This window comes from Macrotis lagotis, chromosome 4 (genome assembly GCF_037893015.1).
Source record: "Macrotis lagotis isolate mMagLag1 chromosome 4, bilby.v1.9.chrom.fasta, whole genome shotgun sequence".
Classification (NCBI taxonomy): domain Eukaryota; kingdom Metazoa; phylum Chordata; class Mammalia; order Peramelemorphia; family Peramelidae; genus Macrotis; species Macrotis lagotis.
The window spans coordinates 168,306,253-168,323,347 of NC_133661.1; the positions used below are offsets into that span (position 1 = coordinate 168,306,253).

The 17,095-nt window shown below is 41.1% G+C and overlaps 1 long non-coding RNA gene and 3 pseudogenes across 1 annotated transcript in view; 1 reads left to right on the forward strand and 3 right to left on the reverse strand.

Moving 5' to 3' along the window:
- Window positions 1-6,985: 6,985 nt before the first annotated feature.
- On the reverse strand, window positions 6,986-7,942 carry LOC141522759 (E3 ubiquitin-protein ligase pellino homolog 3 pseudogene; annotated as a pseudogene).
- A 2,064-nt stretch (window positions 7,943-10,006) lies between these two features.
- On the reverse strand, window positions 10,007-15,682 carry LOC141521759 (E3 ubiquitin-protein ligase RNF34-like; annotated as a pseudogene).
- LOC141520474 (chloride intracellular channel protein 4 pseudogene) lies at window positions 13,832-14,719 on the reverse strand (annotated as a pseudogene).
- LOC141521760 (uncharacterized) overlaps window positions 14,787-17,095 on the forward strand; it is a 183,976-nt gene continuing 181,667 nt past the window's right edge. The window contains exon 1 of the long non-coding RNA XR_012478050.1: window positions 14,787-15,528. This is a non-coding gene — a long non-coding RNA (uncharacterized LOC141521760). The remainder of the gene's footprint in view (window positions 15,529-17,095) is intronic.

Genomic DNA, 17,095 nt, shown 5'->3' on the forward strand with positions numbered 1-17,095 from the left:
AGTTGTAAGTCTGGTCACTAGAAGGATGGTGTTCTTGATATAAATAGGGAAGTTCAGAAGTGGGTCAGTTTGGAGGAGCAAGATAATGATTTTTATTTTGGACATTGTTTAGTTTGAGATGCCCAGCTTGAGATATCTAGGCAGTTGATGTGGGAATGGAACTCAGAAGCGAAACTGAGCCATGAAATATATAGAAAGGAATTATCTGCATGTAAAAGATTAATAAACCCATAGGAGTTAGAGATAATTAAAAGACAGAGTCTTGGAGGGAGAACATGGAGGTTACTTTTTAGCAAAGGAGACTCAGAAGGAGTTATCAAAATGGTGAGAACCAAGAAACAGCAGTATATAGCAAAAAAAAAAAAGAGAGAAGAGAGCATATCTAGGAGAGGGAGAGTGGTAAATAGTGTTAAGTGCTGCAGAGACAGTTCAAGGATAGTGATTGAGAAAAAGATCAAGAGGCAACCAAGTGGTACAATGGATATAAAGTGCTGGCCTGGAGGTCAGGCAAGACCTCAGTTCAAATCCAACTTTAGATGATTTCTAGCTGTGTGACCCTCATTAACTGACTTTGCTTTTGCTTTAGTTTCCTGAACTGTAAAGTAGTGAGAATAATAGCAAAACCATCTCAGAATTATTATGAGAGTAAAATAAAATATTTGAAAAGTGTGGACCTTAAAATCAACTGCAAATACCAATTAGTAGCTATTATTAATAATTTAGCAGCAAAGAAAATGCTATGCCACTTGTGGTATAAATGTTTAATATTGGGGTACCTTTTAGTAAAATGTAGTTTCCCTAATTATTGCTTTTTTATTAGGTCTATTTGATTTTGCTTTGTCTGAAATAATGATTGCTACCCTTGTTTTTTTTTTTAATCCAACAGGAGTTACCCCAAACCATTATTTTAACTTTTTGTGTTTTTTTTGTTTCAAGCATGTCTCTTGAAAACAACATATTGTCGAATTCTTGTTCTAATGCTTTCTGCTATCATCTTATGTTTTTATGGGTTAGTTCATCCCATTCATACTCACAGACATGATTGCTAACTGTATAGTTCTCTCAGTCCTATTCTCTTTTATCTTTAAAAAAAAACCCCTGACTCCCCAAAAGTCTATTTTGCTTCTGACCACTGCCCCCTTAATCTACCCACTCTCTTATCATTCTCCTCCTATCAGGTCTTTCTCTCCTACTTTCCTATTTACCTTCTAAGATGAATTTCTACACCCAACTGCATACACACACATACATGTATATATATATACATATATACATATATAAACATATATATTATATTATTCTCTCTTTGAATCAGTTCAGATAAGAGTGAGATTCAAGCATTGATTGCTCCCCCTTCATTTTCCATTGTAAAAATTCTTCCTTATGTGCCTCTTTTATGAGAAATAATTTTCCTCATTCTTCCTCTCCCTTTCTCCTTTTCCCATTCTATTCCTCTTTCTCACTCTTACTTTTTCTTTTGAGATCATCTTAAGATAAAAGATTCATGCCCATGCCCTTTGTCTAAGTAGATTCTTTATAACTACCCTGTTGATTAAGTTCTTGTGGGTTACATGTATCATCTTCCCATATAGGGATGTAAACAGTTTACCCTTATTATGATGCTTATGATTTTTTACTTAAGTTGGCCTCTTTTTTTTAGGTTTGTTTTTTTTTTTGCAAGGCAAATGGGGTTAAGTGGCTTCCCAATGCCACACAGCTAGATAATTATTAAATGCCTGAGACTGGATTTGAACCCAGGTACTCCTGACTCTAGGGCCGGTGCTTTATCCACTGTGCCACCTAGCCTCCCCAAGTTGGCCTTTTTAAATACTTTTTTGTGTCTTGTATTTGAATGTCATATTTTCTATTCAGCCCAAGTCTTACCATTAGGAATGCTTGAAAGTCCTCTGTTTCATTAAATATCCATTTCCCCTCTTGATCAGACTTTCTGATCTGTAATTCTAGCTCCTTTGCCTCCTGGAATATCATGCTCTGAGTATTCTGCTACTTTGTGGAAGCTGCTGAATCTTGGATAATCCTGACCATGACTCTTTGGAATTTAAATTTCTTTCATCTACTTTCAGAAAGAGCTCTGAAACATCTACAAGTTTCTCACCAAATATTAATCCCCCTTATTGTTCCTGAGTATTGAACTTTCGTGGAGTTGTCAGGGTGGCTGTTTCCACATCCAAGGTCCACAGCTATTGCTATTTCCACTGCACTATGCTCTTGTCTCCCATCCCAGTATCCTCATGCCTCTCTTTCTGTCTTCCTAAGCTGGTCTAGGTTATAAAAATGACTTGTTATGATTTTTCATTGTTTCTCTCACTGTACTTTTTTCCAATTTAATTTTATTTATTTAAAGCAATTGGGTTAAGTGACTTGGGTTAAAGCAATTGGGTTAAGTCACACAACTAGGCAATCATTAAGTGTCTGAGGCCCAATTTGACCTCAGTTTCTCCTGACTCCAGGGCCAGTGATCTATCCACTATGCCATCTAGCTGCCCCCCTCTCTGTACTTTTAAAAGATTTTTATCAGGGTGTCTTAGGAGAGCTCAATGCAAATGCTCTCTTCATTCTGACAACTTAGCTCTGAATTGTGATTTAGGAATATATTAACTAATTTGACTTCCAGGTCACCCTGTTGTCTCATTAAGCTTGTAGTTTACTAATGTGTTTTCATATGAATTGCTTCCTACCTCCAGCTTTACCATCTGTACACCATTGCAAATGTGCATCATTTAGACATTTGACTTTTCAGTCATCCTGGACTCCTTACTATCTTTCACTCGCACAATATCAATTCTATTGCTGAATCCATTGACTTTATCTTTACAGCATCTCTCAAATACACCCCCTTCTCTCTTCTGACATTTCTACTACTCTAAAGCAGGCCCTTATCTCTTTATGTGGCAGTAGCTTGCTGGTGGATCTCCCTGCTTCAAGTCCCCATTCAATCTATCCTACATTTAACTACTAAAGTGATCTTTTTTATATAAATATTTTATTTATTTTCTAATTATGTACAATAGTAGTTTCTACCTATCATTTTACAATTTCCCCTCACCCTCCCTTCCCTCCCCCCACACCAGCTCAGAAGGCAGTCTGATAATCTTTGTATTGTTTCTATGCTATACATTGATCAAAATTGAATGTGTTGAGAGAAAAATCATATCCTTGAGGAAAAAATAAAATCTTAGAGACAGCAAAATTATGAAGTAAACAAGAACTTTTTTTTGAATGAAGATAATAGTCTTTGGTCTTTGTTTAGCCACCACAGTTCTTTCTCTGGATACAGATGGTATTCTTTGATGGCAGATACCCTAAAATTGTCCCTGATTATTGCACTGATGAAATGGGCAAGTCCATTAAGGTTGATCATCACCCTATGCTGCTGTTAGGATGTACCATGTTCTTCTGGTTTTGCTCATCTCATTTAGTAGCAGTTCATGCAAGTCTTTCTAGGCTTTTTTGAAATTCCATCCCTTCTGGTTTCTAATAGAACAATAGTGGTCCATGACATACATATGCCACAATTTGTTTAGCCATTCCCCAATTGATAGACATTCATTCAATTTCTAATTTTGTGCTACCACAAACAGAGCTACTATGAATATTTTTGTACAAGTGATGTTTTTACCCTTTTGCATGATCTTTTCAGGGTATATACCCAATAGTGATATTGCTGGATCAAAGGGTATGCACATTTTTATTGCCCATTGGGCATAATTCCGAATTGCTCTCCAGAAAGTTCACAGCTCCACTGGCAATGTATTAGTGTCCCAGATTTCCCATATCCCTTCCAACATTGAACATTGTCCTTTCTGGTCATATCATCCAGTCTGAGAAGTATGAGGTGGTATGTCAGAGATACTTTAATTTGCATTTCTCTGATCAGTAATGATTTAGAGAAATTTTTATATAACTATAAATTCCTTTGATTTTTTTCATCTGTAAATTGCCTTTTCAGTTCCTTTGACCATTTGTTGATTGGGGAATGGCTTGTTTTTTTAAATAAATTTGACTCAGTTCTCTATATGTTTATGCAAAAGCTTTTAATTTAATGTATTCAAAATTATCTAGTTTGTTTTTAATGATGTTCTCCATCTCTTCTTGGTCATAAATTGCCTTCCTTTCCATAGGTCAGACAGGTAAACTATTCCTTGATCTCTTATTTGGCTTATAATATTGTCTTTTATATCTAAATCCTGTGCCCATTTTGATCTTATCTTGGTATAGCATGTGAGATGTTGGTTTAATCCAAGTTTCTGCATACTAACTTCCAATTTTCCCAACAGTTTTTATCAAAGAGATTTCCTATCCCAGAAGCTGAACTCTTTCGATTTATCAAACAACAGATTGCTACAATCATTTCCTGCTGTCTCTTTTGCACCTATTCTATTCCACTGACCAACTACTCTATTTCTTAGCCAGTACCAGACAGTTTGCTGACTGATGTTTTATTATTAATTTTAGATCCAGTAAGGCTAAGCCACTTTCTTTTGCATTTCTTCCCCATTAAATCCCTTGATATTCTTGCCTTTTGTTTCTTCAAATAAATTTAGTTACAATTTTCTCTAGCTCATTAAAGTAATTTTTTGGAAGTTTGATTGGTAAGGCACTCAATAAGTATTTTAATTTAAGTAGGATTGTCATTTTTATCATAATAGCTTGGCCTATCCATGAACAGTTGATATTTACCCTGTTATATAAATCTGATTTTATTTGTGTGAAAAGTGTTTTATAGTTGTTTTCATAGAGTTTCTGAGTCTGCCTTGGCGTTTTATATTGTCTGAAGTTACTTTAAATGGGTTTCTCTTTCTAGCCCTTGATGCTGTATCTTGCTAGTAATATATAGAACTGTTTAGGATTCATGTGGGTTTATTTTATATCCTGTGACTTTGTTATAGCTGCTAATTGTTTCTAGTAGTTTTTTAGATGATTTTTTAGGATTCTTTAGGTATACCAATGTGCCCTCTGCAAAGAATGAGAATTTTGTTTCTTCCTTCTCGATTCTAATTCCTTCAATTTCTTTTTCTTCTCTTATTTCTGAAGCTAACATTTCTAATACTTGTTTTTCTTATTTTTGATTTTATTAATTTCTCTTTAAATTTTAGAATTTCTAATTTGATATTTAATTGGGGCTTTTTAATTTGTTCTTTTTTCTAATTTTTTTAGTTGCATGCTTAGGCCATTGATTTCCTCTTTCTCTAGTTTATTCAGGTATGCATTTTAAGATGTAATATATCCCTTAATAACTGCCATAAGTTTTGGTATGTTGTCGTGTTATTGTCATTATCTAGGATGAAATCATTAATTCTATCTATAATTTGTTGTTTGATCCACTCATTTTTTAAAATGAGGTTATTTAATTTCCTATTAGTTCTAAATCTTTCTCTCCATGGCCCATTATTTCATGTGACTTTTATTGCATTATGATCTGAGAAGGATGTATTCATTATTTCTGCCTTTCTGCATTTGATTATAAGATTTTTATGCCCTAGTACGAGGATAATTTTTTTTTGTAAGTGCCATGCACTGCAGAAAAAAGTATATTCCTTTCTATCCCCCATTCAATTTTCTCCAAAGGTCTATCATGTATAAGTTTTCTAATATTCTATTTACCACCTTAATTTACTCCTTGTTTATTTTGTGGTTGGATTTATCTAAATCTGAGAGAGGGAGGTTGAGGCCTCCCACCAGTAGAGTTTCTTTCTGTATCTCATTCAGCTTCTCCTCTAAGCATTCGGATGCCATACCACTTCGTGCAAACATATTTAGTATTGAAATTACTTCACTGTCTATGGTACCTTTTAGGAGCATATAGTTTCTTTCTTATTTCTTTAAATGATATCTATTTTTGTATCTGCTTTGTCTGAGATAAAGATTGTTATCCCTGACTTTTTCACTTCAGTTGAAGAAAAATATACTATTCTCCAACCTTTTACCTTTACTGTAATGTATCTCTTTGCTTCAAATGAGCTTCTTGTAAGTAGCATATTGTAGGATTCTGGCTTTTAATCTACTTTGCTATTTGCTTTTGTTTTATGGGAGAGTTCACATTCAAAGTTATAATTACTAATTCTTTTTTTTTCTTTTTTAAAAAATTTTATTTAAGGCAATGGGGTTAAGTGACTTGCCCAAGGTCACACAGCTAGGCAATTCTTAAGTGTCTGAGGCCAGATTTGAACTCAGGTCCTTCTGACTCCATGGTCAATGATCTATCCACTGTGTTACCTAGCTGCCCTCCCACATTCATTTTCTTAATGGAGGAAGAACAATGATGGAAACCCTAATCCAATCTGTTTCACAGACCTACGGCCCTACAGGTTTGCTCCCCTGGAGGCAGGCACTGTCATTAGCAGCCCCATTTTACAAGGAAGGAAGCTGAGGTGGAAGGTGAATGTCTTCCTCAGGGTCACAGAGCCAATAAAGGTCAAAGGCAAGATAAGAACTCCAGGCCACCACACCAACACTCAGCGGGACATAGCACGGCTTGCCTTGAGGGTGATCTAGATCCTACTCTTTTGACAAAGCTGGGTAGAAGGACTCCTTCCAGTACATGGAGTCAACTGAACTGGGCTCAAATCCCACTCCTGAAGCTTATTACTTGTGTGACTATGGGCAAGTAACTTCTTCTCCCTGGACCTCAGTTTCCTCATCTGTAAAATGAAGGGGGTTGATGTAGATGACCTCTGAAGCCCCTTCCAGCCCTCAATCTATGATCCTGGGTTCTTACTAGGACTAGGTGACATTGAAGGCCCCTCCCAGCTTTGATGGCCTCTGGTTAAGCTTCCCCTCCCCCAAGCTCCAAAGTTCCAGGTGTTAAGGGCCCTCCCAGCTCTGACATTCCAGGTTCTAAGCTCCCTGTAGGTCTGACACTTCACATTTTAAGACACCTCCCAGTTCTGACATTCTATTCCCTTCTGTCAAACAATGCTATAAGGGATTTAGTCTCCTGGGCTTTGAGCCTGGGCTTCAGACTTTAGAGAAACATTTCCCATAAGAATCCCACCCCCTGCCTCACAGGGAGCCTTCTCCCACCTGCACTGGACCTTAGATTGGGGAGGACATAGGACCTAGAAGCTGGACCCGATGGAACGGTCAGAGGGCAACTGTCCCCGGAAAGGGCCCAGGGTGACAGAACCTGCTCCCAGCGGCAGGAGTGAGGGTGCAGGACCCCTACCAGCTTCCCCCACTGCTGGGCAGAGCGGCTATCCCGCAGAGTCTACACATTTCCGCAGACAGAGATTTCCCTCCAGACACCAGGCCGGGAGCCCTCAGAGAATCTGCCGGCGAGGTGCATCACCAGAACACCATGGGTGGTCTGGCCATCCATCCGCCCATCTGGAGTCCGCCACTTGGCTGCCCGCTCTCACTCCAAGGAAGATGTTGCTAGAAGCATCAAAGCCAGCAGCATAGATCCGGGCTGTGTAGGGGGGCCAGCGCTCACAGATGACCCGGCAGGCATGCCGTGAGATGGTGCTCTGGGCAGCAGGGCCCTCCCCGGCCACCCCCCAGGGGTTATGTCAGTGACCACCACGAAGCGGCCAATCTGAAACATGTCTGTGTCATTGTCGTGGGTGTACTCCACGATGACCGAGTGACTGCGAGACAGTGTGTAGGAGATACTGTGCTGGCCTGGGTTACTCAGAGCTTTGGACACGAGCGGGGTAGAGATATGGTGGGCGACGTCAGGCTTCACCCCGTTGGCCTGGGGTCTTCGGCTCAGCGCCAGGCGGCTCCGACGGCGGCCCTTGTCTCCGCTGGCCAGGGAGCCGTTATAGCCCAACACGATGAGTTCTCCATATTTGACAGACTCCTTGCCCAGCAACAAAGTGTCTGGAGGAGGAGCGGGCAGGATGCGGGGGGCCTTGGGAGGGCCCTGCCAGAGGCCCAGGGTTCCCAGGGTACCCGCGTCAGCACTGCCTTCCAGCACCATCCTCTCCCCAGGTGGCACCGCGGTGGCTGCACCAGCACCGGGCTCCGGGCTGAGCTGGGCTGGGCCAGCCGGCGGCACCTCAATTACTAATTCTTTATTGCCCTCCATACTATCTTCCCTCTGTTTGTATTTTTTTCACTTTATCCATATTCCTCAGTATTTTGATTCTGAATACCTCCTTTAGTGTGTTTGCCCCCTTATATCCAACCCCCTTCCCCTTTCTTTCCTCTTTCCCTTTGCCCCTTATTCCTTCCCTTCTTTCTTATTAGCTTCTCTTTTCCTCCCCCTCTCCATTTCCCCTTTTAATACTTATAAGCTGTTTCTTAACTTAACTGAATGTGTATATGTTAATCCTGCTTTGAGCCAAATCTGATAAGATTAAGATTCACCTCCTCCCTTCTTTCCCTCTATTGCAATAGATCCTTTTTATCTCTTCATGTAATGTGAGTTACCCCATTCAATCTCCTCTGTCCTCCTATGTCTTTACTGTCCCACCTTTTAAAGGAGATATTGTTTTTAAATCATTCTATCAGAGTCATGGATAAGTCATGAGAGTGCATTACTTCTGGCTAAGTATATTATCTCTAATGGAATTACAATTCTCAAGAGTTATGAGAATCTTTCTCCCACGTGGGGAATATAGCCAGTTTCATCTTATTGGATAGCAGGTTTTTTTTTTTCTTTTCCCTTTTTTTAGTTTTTCATGTGTCTCTTGAGTCTCCTGTTTGAAGTCCAAATTTTCTATTCAGCCCTGGTCTTTTCATCAGGAAAAGTTGGAAATATCGTATTTTGTTAAATGTCCATCTTTTCCCCCCTGCAAGAAAAGGCTCAGTTTTGCTGGATAGTGAATTCTTGGCTGCATTCCAAGTGCCCTTGCTCTTCAAAATATAGTATTCCAGGCCCTTTGATCCCTCAATGTTGATGCAACCAGGTCTTGTGTAATCCTTAATCTTAAAATTTTTCTTTCTGGATGCTTGCAGGATTATATCTTTTATCTGATAGTTCTGGAATTTGGCCCCAATATTCCTTGGTGTTTTCATTTTGGGATCCTTTTCAGGAGGGGATTGATGTATTCTTTCAATATCTATTTTACCCTCTGGTTCCATGATATCAGGGCAATTCTCCTACACAAAATCCTGAAATATTGAATCAGGCTTTTTTATCCTCAATATTTTCAGGAAGCCCAATGATTCTTAAATCGTCTCTTCTGGATCTGTTCTCTAGGTCAGTCAATGTTGCTGATGAGGTATTTAAGTTTTCTTCTTGTTTTTGGCATTTTTTGGTTTTGTTTAACAGATTCTTGCTGTCTCATGAAAGCATTAGTTTCCACAGATTCCATTCTTTTTTTTTGTTTAAAATTTGTAAATTTATTCCTAAACTTGAAATGAGTTAGCAGGAAAGCACTGAGAGCAAAACAAAAACATCTTCACTGTACAAAGAATGTAAAATGATGTTACAGGCTTTAAAAAAAAAGAAAAATGTCCTTAGCACACAAACTTTTGTAATGACTTCTTGATGCTGCCATTGGTAAGAAATGCTTAATCAATATAAATTGACATATTTATTCTAAGGCGCTGGCAGTTTTCTACGGAGACTCTCTGATGGAGACTCTCTGATTATTTTGAATTTAAACACTAGAAGAGCAACAATGTAGAAACTTCAGTTAGCGTTTTCAACTCACTTGACTAAAAGGGTAAATAATCTGCCTGACCACTGTGTGCTCTACTTGCTGCCCCCTTTAAAAATTATGTTGAGGCAATAAAGGGGGGAAGAGGGGCAGTATTCTTAAGAGAGCAACAGGCAAGCTCCTTTTAATGGTTTGAGAACAAAACTTGTCAATGGGAAGGGTCCTGGGAACCTTCTACCACCCCTAAACTTCCTCCCAGATTGCCAAAGGAAATGTCAGAGAGAAAGTGTTTCCACATCAAACTGAGCAAAATGAACTCTTCTTTCCACTATTCAAAATGAAAAAAAAAAAAGTCCAGTCTCTGAACAATAATGGTTTCAAATTCTGTCTGCTTATTGAAATGCTTTTGAAATAAAATTCTGGGGTTGAGAGACTTTCTATGATTTAAAGACATGCACAGCTTGAACTACATACTGCCGGCAAATGGGACACTGGCTCATATGCTTGCCACATTTGGTGCAAGTGACCATGTGGCCACACTCCAGAAGAACACAATCAATGACTGTGTCCATGCAGATCTGGCAGAGGTTGTCGTCTTCATCATCATTGAGCTGCATCTTATCTCCATATGACTTTTGATTTTCCTCATTTTCTTTATATAGTCTGTTCACTCTTTTTTTTTTTTGGTAGTGAAAATATAATTTTTATTTTTTAAACAATAGCTGCCAGCAGTATACTGGTATATCTGTAAAAGAAGTTCTAGAGAGAAAGGATGAGAGACCCACTACAATACATTTTCCATTGAAATATTCAAGTAATTTTGCAGAAAATATTCCAATTTTGTCCAATGATATAGCTTTAGGAGCTAAGCCTATTGTCATGGCAAAAACATAAGCCTGGTCACAGGAGCCTCCCTTGGCCATAGATGGGCTGGTACACCGACTACATCTTAACAAACTTGTCTCTCTCTTTGAATTAAAAGCTGATTATAAACAACACACAAAAAAATAGGTTCTTCAGCACACCTAATTGCAATATGAGATGGGTATCAAAATAGGCATAAAACAAAATAAACACCTATTTGTCCTAAATATTTCTTTCTTTGCTAGTTTCTAAATGAATGATAGCCATACGGAAATAAAAATGACACAACTGCATTTAACTTTGGGGAAACTCAACAATAGCAAGAAGAACAAGGAGATGAGAAGGCCCTGCCACAAGCAGAGTACACAGGCCTTAAAGAGTTCTAGTCAGGAAATACAAAACCATCTTCATCTTTTATTACAAAGAGCAATCTTCCATCTTTTTTAACAATAGTGGACAAGGGTGGGTACAGCTGCCTACACAATGACATTGCCACTTGGTATTCCCTCACCAAGGTCAGCTTGTGCACAGGCTTCCCAAGCTGAGTGTGGGTGCCTTCTGGCATCACTAAGAGTGGGCAGAGCCTCTGGGTTCACTATATATCTATGCTGGAGATTCATCCAGGGGTGAGAGTTTTAGTGGCTGCTGGCACACCAGTGGATCACTCTGCACCACTTGAAACAATGAAGTCAATTTTTCATTCAGGATTGATCCTTTAATTTTTTGGTATTGGTTTTTGTGGGGTTAAGAGACTTGCCCAAAGTCATGTAGTGGGTATTAAGTGTCTGGGGCCAAATTTGAACTCAGGTCTTCCTGACTCCAGGGCCAGGGTTCTACCCACTGTGCCACCTGACTGCCCCTGGGCTGATCCATTCAATAGACATCTCATAGTAAACTAACATGACAAAGTAACAGGTCCTGTTCTCCTCCTCCAGGTATTCAACCATGCATCTGAGAACAGAGATGACTCAGACACTTGGGTCATGCCAAGGATTATAGTCAACAGTCCTATAATTTTCAGTTTCTCAGCTTGAACTCATTTACCACAGTCTCAGCTTTCCTTAACTATTTAGTATTCTTGTTTAGATAGAGCTAAAGGCGGTGAAACTTATGTTCTTAAAATGAGAAAGCTGGCTTCAACTTGAGTCCTGTCAGATTGGCTGAGTTCTCATGAAGAAGGGGGGACAAGAGGTGATGAAAAAGGCTGAGATGAAATCAGGGAATGCAGAGCTTTAGGAGACCCTCTCTCACTGTCAGAGTTCCCTTGTCCTCTTTTGCCCCTGGGCTCTCCTGAGCTGTATCCAGGGGACACAAGCCCTGTCAAGCTGGCACGAGGTGGGCACAGGTCATATATAGGCTGACTGTGCCTGTGGTTCAAGGCCCAGCTTACCCAAATGTGATCAGAGAATTCCCAGCTTCTGGCAGGGCCAACCCAGAAACTACCTCCCTCCCTTTCTCATCCTGACTAGAAATAAAATGCCCTCCTCCTCCTCCTCCTCCCTCTTTCCTTTAGCCCCTGTGACTCAAGAGAAGAGCAATGCCTCAATCTCCTAAGGATGGTGATGGTTGGTGGAGATGCCTGGGAGTAGAATTGGCCCTCTGACCAAGGCTCCCCTTGGGCCTGAGATCTGATCTGCAGTTGTTTCTTCTGGTACTGGAAAAGTCTTCATGCACAGTTTTTGAAACAGGATTAAAATGAACCCATCTACCCATATTTGATCTGCAAGAGGGTTAATAATAGTGGCCAGACTCCAGTTTCTTTCCAAGCCAGGGAAACACAAAACAGGCCTTTGTTGAGGATTCTATATTTTTCCTACATGGGGTTAACTTTATAGTATGTAAAGTAGCACACACACACACACACACACACAAGAACAAGCAGGGCCTTCTGAAGAGCCAGGCTGCTGCCCTAAAGCTAATGTTTATGAAATGTTAGGCTACAAACGGCTGAGAGCACTGCCACTTTAATTAGGAGGTCTGGAAATTCCCATTTTATAATTGAGAAGAAATAGCACTTCCAAGTTTTATAAACTATAAAAGGTTACTACACCAAATCATTGTCTACCAGTCATGCCAGCTTTTTTAAAAAATTAGATTGATAAAACATGGCCAATGTTCCCTTGCCCCCACCCTCCTTGCTTTCCATCCCTCAGGGAGACAAATCTGACCCTCAACTTAAAAGCAGGCAGCTCTTTCTGGGCTAGTGGGGATAGTTTTTATGGTGGTGACACGTGAGATGATTCACAGAAGAGCAGAGGTTGTTGGTGATCACCCCCACTGACAGTGGCTACAAGATGTCTCCAAAAGGGTGACGAGGCCCCAACTAGCTTGGGTCAGGGTGGGGATGGAGGTGGAGAGGGGTGCAGGGGGATCAACAATGGAGCCTGGAGGTTCAAGGAAAGTCATGGAGAGCCAAGACACTGCCCAAGATGTTCCTGCAGTCCCTCCAAACTTTCCTTCAATGCTGTGTCTCATGTGGCTGATCATCACACTCCTGTTGCAGCAGACCATGTCTCTCTAGGTCACCTAGATTCTAGTGAACTTCCTCACCGAGATTTTCATGACAAACCTAATGCAGAGCAAAGGCTCTGAGCCACCTAAAAGAAGCCTGTTTCCATTCAAACTAAATGGAGTCAGGCTCTCTTGTGAGGACTAAAAATGCAAAGTTAGATTTAGTGAGAAGGATTCCCCGCACCATGGACACTTCCTGTCACAATATAATGCTCTGGAAGGTCTCAGCACCACCAGTTCTCCCTACAAAATTCTGTTTATACAACATTGTCAGAGAGGTTACAACTGAAATGAAGAAATTAATCAATGCTTTTAGGGAGAAAAAAGAGGAAAAGGAATTCTTCTATAAAGCTTGCCAAGGAAGGGCTTGTCTATTGGAGAATCTTTTTCTGGGGAAGCAAGTCCTTTCCCACTTACATAGGGGGCTAAGAGAGGCTCAGCTGGATGCTGTTGAGGCAGCGGTGGCCTCTCAGCACAACCTTACTCACAATGAAGGAAGCCCAAATCCACATATATTCAGTATAGCATGTATTGAGGGTTCAACAGTTTGTGAAGTTTCCCATCATCATTTTAATAAAAGTAAATTCAATTCTTTGTAACTTCATGACCTCCACAGGGAACAGACAGAGTGCCCTGAAAAGCTGACCAACACCTATAGACGAATATATTGTTGTGATGAACTATCTCCAAACTCAACAAAATTGGGAGGGGGGGACAGGAAAAAATGGGGTTAACAAACACACCAAAAAAGACCACTTCAACACTTCGCAGGAGTGTATATTTTTGAAAGCTACTGTACCTGGCCTATCCTTTATCCTAATTTTGAGTAACTGCATGTTCATGCAAAATATGACCTCTATGTGATAGGAAGAGGAGCAGGATTTCTGTTAAGAAGCGTGTTCTGTTAAGGGGGGGGGCGGGGAACAGGAAGCTATCCCTCTCTGGAGGCTGCTTTCCTTAGTGAGTCTTTTGGCTACATCACTATATGCTATCTCCACCTCCTTATCACTAGGACAAGTGTTGGTGAACTCATAACGGCTGTTTGCATTAGTCAAGTAGCGCCAGATGCCCGTCATGTCCTTCGGGATAACAAAATTGTGGTACTTTTTGGCCACCACCTTGACGATGTGCAGTTTGGGCAGCAAGTTGCAGTCAGCTAACGTCATCTCGTTGCCATCCAGGAACTTACGGGTGGAGAACTTCACGTCCTCCATGCTGTTCTCATCGATTTCATCAGGAAGGGGAGAATTCAGATATTCATCCAGTTTCTGCAGTGTCTTCAAGAGTCCCCGCTCCAGCGCTTCATTAGCTTCTGGTCTTGAATTCTTAATATATGCAGAAAATTTGGCAAAGATGTCCATTCCAGCAGTGTAAGACTCTGGGTGCTTTGGTGAAAGCTTTAAGTATTTAGGTGGGCACAAGACTTCCTCCAGGAACTCCTCAATCTTATTCACATCCGTTTTGACTTCACTATTGAATGTTATAAATGGTGGATGAGTCCCTGGAGCCAAGTTCTGTAGGTCTGCAGGTTTCCTTTTCAGATCCACAGTCGTGACACTGAATACCACACCTATGAGCCAAAGGATCATGAAGAGTCTCTGGGAGAAGGGACAGTTTCCTATGCTCTCCCCATCACTGCCAGCCTTGACGAAGAGCTCGATGACGGGCTCTTTGTCCTCCTTCAGCCCGTTCATCGGCATCGACAGCGCCATGGCCGGGCTCGGGCTCCTCGGGCTCCCGGGTCCTCGGGCTCCTCGGCTGCTGGGCTCCGTGCGCTGTGCCGCCTCGTGCTCGCTCCGGGTTGCCGGGGCTCCTGGGCACCGTCCGGCTGCTCTGGCTACTCCGCGCGACTGGGAGGAGGCGGCGGCCGGTGCTCGGGGCAGCTCAACGGCCCTGTTCACTCTTTCTACCATACCAGCTCCCACTTTTCACAACAGTCAGAATAGTTGACAAAATTCCGAGCAAGGATTTCCTTCAATTGTCTGACACTCATCCCTTCAACATCTTCAAGACTTGACAGATCAGATAATGAAGCTCTCATCCGCTTTCTAGAGAGTCCAGGGATCTCTGGCATTTTCTTCATCATCTTCTGTGTTTGTTGAGGGTGTTTCACCTTGTCCCTGTGAAAGTGCTGCAGGGCCCGAGAATCCTCTTTGACTTATGAGACACTGTTGAAGAAGGGACTGGATATGTCAAAAAAAAATGGATGTGTAAAAAAGCTGGAAGTCTGTGACCTCGAAGAATTCAGGCTGTGTGTGTCCATGTCTTCCTCAGAGCCCAATCTATGATGGCACAGTTCAAGATCAACCAAGTCTGCTTTCTCTCGGCAAGTGTCTATCGGTATATTTCGAAGAATGAGATACTGCCTCAGATCTTTGACTTTAAGTCGCATTAACTGAGGGCGCTGAAAGGCAGTTTCTTGTAACAAGTGACAAGTACAACATCTTCTGAAATTTTCTTGTATGACTGAACAGACAGAACAAAAATCCTTCTTGCAGTCACAACATACATGCTTTTTTCCTAAAAACTGAAAATGAAAGTCCACAGGCTTTGCAAACTATATTAGCTCCTCCTGTAGCTGCTGGTGGGTATGTGGAGAAATCTATGTTTGGTGCAAATCTGAATGGGCCAGTACCTCCCCCAAATCCAGATTGTTGACCTCTTACAGCTCCAGTCCCCATGACTTCATTCAGCAACCCACAGCATGAAGCCCACATAGATGTGGCACCTGCCTTCATGGCCACAGCCGCCTCTCCGGGGTGGGCTCTCCCAGAGTGCATAGCAGCCCCTGGCCGGTCACCGCTGTCCCGGCCTCCCAGGACAGCTGAGGCGCCTCCAGACAGCAAGCCGCCTGGGCGCTTATCTCTTTTTTTTTTTGAGAAGAAATTTCTTCATTTTGAAATTCCTTTACTAATTGTTTAATTCTATTTTTGAAGGTGTTTTCCATTTGCCCAATAGTGGTTTTGAGAGAATTATTTTCTTTTCTGCACTTGTCCAATTGTATTTTCCAAGGATTTGTTTTCTTATTGCAAGGTATTAATTTTCTCTTGCAGGGTGTAAATTTTCTCTTGTGTTTCTTTTCCAAATTTTTCCAATTGATTTTTAAACTCCTTCTGATCTTTTCTAAGAAGCCTTTCTGGACTGGAGACCAATTCATATTTTTTTTTCAGAAGTTCTAGCTCTCTCAGAGTTAGGATCTTTGTTTTCCATGGTAGCTTTCAATGATTCCCCGCTCCCCCACCTTTTCTACTGGCTTTTCCTCATTTTCCTAGGATCTTGTGTTAGGGGAGGGGCTGGTTCACAGACTTTTGGTGTTGAAATCCCTAGAGGCTTTGCTCACTGGATTTAGTAACTCCAAGTGGGCCAGACAGTAAGGGATGCTGGTTGTTTTCTCTTGGAGTATCTGTGACCTTGATTAATGATCCATAACCTAGGCTGGGGTGGCTGGGTGTGTGGAGGGTGCAGCAGGATACTGATTATCCTTGAAGTTGGCTGAGCCCTCAGGCTAGATAGTTAATCTCCTTATTCTTCACTCAGTACTGAGAGATCTGCTGCCTACATTTGAGCCTGACAGAGTGTGGGGGTTGTTACTGTGTTTGTTCTGGGAAGAGTCACCTTGTCCCCCAGGGATGGGGGGGCAAGGGACTCAACTGGAAACATGGTGATTCTGCTGAATATTTTCTCCTAGGATAGGGTTGGGGGGAACCTCCAGTCCATGGGTTGAATTGGACTGGTGCAGGCAGGACTCAGAAATTCAAAATATCTTGGAACTTTTTAGAAGGTGAATTAATTAAATGTTTGATGAAATATAACTCTTGAATGATGTTATAATATCCAAATGGTTCTTGGCAAAAAAAACCAAAAAATGTTTCTGAGCCCTGTCCTAGGTTATATCTTTAGACTTTTTTTAAAAAGCATCTACCTTCCACGATGAAATTTCTCACAATGAAATAAGTTGTTAATATAATAGCTTGTATCTAAGTTTTATGTAAATTATCCAATTTGATTCTCTTAAAAATCTCATGAAAGTAATTTTAGAAATATCTGGGAGAGGTTGACCTGCAATTATAAGGGAAGAAAGTGGACCAGTGGTGCAAAGGATCACATCATCCTTGTACCATATTTTACCCTCTATAGACTTTGATTCTTGA